We start from the raw sequence: 2699 nt of genomic DNA, 5'->3' as shown, positions 1-2699 counted from the left end.
TGTTTATTGAGTGGAAGTCTCTGCCTGTCTTCAAGAGCACCTCCTCCCTTGCCAGCTGGAGGTGGCCATTGGCAGGTATTCTGTGGGGGCTGCAATTCCGCGATTGGATTGGTCCACGCAAATGGCCCCTTAAACCAATAAACACAAATGGCAAAACTTCAAAATACCACAAAATAAAAAATAGTTTCTCTGTCATGTAAAAAATTCACAGGTTGGCTGGAAGAAGAATGGAAACTTAAGGCCCTAATCTTGAAGGAGATAGGTCTAGTTAGTCCAATTATTGTTTTCATTTCAAACTTCCATAGAGCTTCCTGCAGTTAACTTCCTTTTCATTTCTCAGAGTACTGTCATATTTTGATGTCCCTTTAAAAATTTCTGGTCAAAATTACTTCTTACAACATTCTTTCACTCTAATGCCCAATGGGAATATTCGTGATTTCCATTTCCCGTCTCCCGAGGCTCCAACTTCTTTGGATATACCACTTAGAATTGCCGAACCTGGCCTTTCCTCTATATAACACACATTTTTAGCCATGGACAGCAGGAGAGATGGTCCTGAGAATTTGGGTCTTTTAGGCCTGAAGTCAGGATCCAGAGATATAGTTGGAAGTTCTAAGTAGGTGGGCTATTTTGGGTCAGATGGGTTATGTCAAATACTGAGTGGAGGGCTATGCACTATTCCTCTGAGTTGTGCTCTTTTGTAGTCAAATTTTTTCTTTATCTTTCTTGACGACTTCTCCCTTACCATGACAAGGACACACGCAATTTTCTGCCTTTTTTTTTTTTTTTTTTTTTGCTAATTTGTCATGTTATGTGTATATGTGCAGCAATTGTGCTATGAGTCATATTTTGACAAGTTCTCAACCTCTCTGCTTCTGTTTCATCAATTTTTTTTTGATGCAGCATTCAATTATTTTCATTTAAAAATTGATTTAGGGAGTACATATGCACGTTTGTTACAAAAATATATTGTGTAATGCTGAGATTTGAAGAATGAATGAATCAGTCTCCAAGGTAGTGAGCATAGTCACCCAATGGTAGTTTTTCAGCCCTTACCCTCTTCTTGTATTCCCTAGTGTCTATTGTTTTCATCTTTGTGTCCATGTGTCCTTGATGTTTACCTCCTACTTGTAAGTGAGAAATGTGGTATTTGGTTTTCTGTTCCTGCATTAACTGTCTTGGGATAATGTCTTCCAGCTGCATCTATGTTGCTGCAAAGGATAAGATCTTGTTCTTTTTTTATGCCTGCATAGTATTCTATGGTATATATGTACCACGTTTTCTTTGTCTAATACAGAGCTGATGAGTACCTGGGTTGCTTCCCTGTCTTTGCTATTGTGAATACTGCTGCAATGAATATATATATGCATACCTTTATGGCAGAATGACTTATTTTCCTTTGGGTATATAATACTAATGTAATAGAAGTGCTGGCTTAAATAGTAGCTCAACTCTTAGTCCTTTGAGAAATATTCAAACTGTTCTCAACAATATCTGGACTAATCTCCATTCCCACTAGCAGTGTATAAGTGTTGCTGCAGCATCTGTTTTTTTGACTTTTTAACAAAGGTCACACTGACCAATGTGACATGGTATCTCACTAAGGTTTGATTTGCATTTCTCTGATGATTAGTGATGATGAACATTTTTTCATATGTTTGTTGGCTGCTTGTGTGTCATCTTTTGCCATCTGTTCATGTCCTTTGCCCATGTTTTAATAGGGTTATCTGTTTTTTGCTTGTTGAATTGTTTTTTATAGATTCTGAATGTTAGACCTTTGTCAGATGCATTGTTAGTGAATATTTTCCCTCATTCTATAGGTTGTCTGTGTACTCCTTTGATAATATCTCTTGCTGTTCAAAACCTCTTTAGTTTAATTAGATCCCACTTGTCCATTTTTGTTTCAGTTGCAGTTGCTTTTGAGGAATTAGCCATAAATTATTTGCCAAGGCCAATACTGAGAATGGTATTTCCTAGGTTTTCTTTTAGGATTTTTATAGTTTGAGGTCTAACATTTAAGTCTTTAATTCATCTTGAGATAATTTTTGCATATGATGATAGGTAAGGGTCTTTTTTTCCTATTGCTTATTTTCCTTTGTCAAAGATCAGTTGGTTGTAGGTGCATGGCTTTATTTCTGCATTCTCCATTCTGTTTCATTGGTCTATGTGTCTGTTTTTGTACTAGTACCATGCTGTTTTGGTTATGATATGCTTGTAGTATAGTTCGAAGTCAGGTAATGTTACGCCTCTGGCCTTGTTTCCTTTTTGTTTAATATTTGCTTTGGCTATTAGGATTCTTATTTGGTTAAGCTTGAATTTTATAAATTTTGTAAATCTGTAGAAAATGGCATTGGAATATGATGAGAATAGCATTAAATCTGTAAATTTATTTGGGCAGTATGGCCATTCTAATAATATTGACTCTTCCTATCCATGAGTATGGAATGTTTCTCCACTTGTTTGTGTCATCTATGATTTCTTTCAGCAGTGTTACATAATTCCACTTCCTTGGTTAACTGTATACCTGGGTATTTTATTCTTTTTGTGACCATTATAAATGGGATTGTGTTCTTGATTTGACTCTTAGCTTGAACATTATTCATGTATAGAAATGCTACTAGTTTTTGTACATTGATTTTGTATCCTGAAACTTTGCTGAAGTCATTTATCAGTTCCAGAAGACTTTTGGTGGAATCTTC

Source organism: Mandrillus leucophaeus, unplaced genomic scaffold (assembly GCF_000951045.1).
Source record: "Mandrillus leucophaeus isolate KB7577 unplaced genomic scaffold, Mleu.le_1.0 Scaffold536, whole genome shotgun sequence".
NCBI classification, from domain to species: Eukaryota; Metazoa; Chordata; class Mammalia; order Primates; family Cercopithecidae; genus Mandrillus; species Mandrillus leucophaeus.
The sequence above is the reverse complement of the archived record's forward strand: the minus strand, read 5'-3'. Positions refer to the sequence as shown.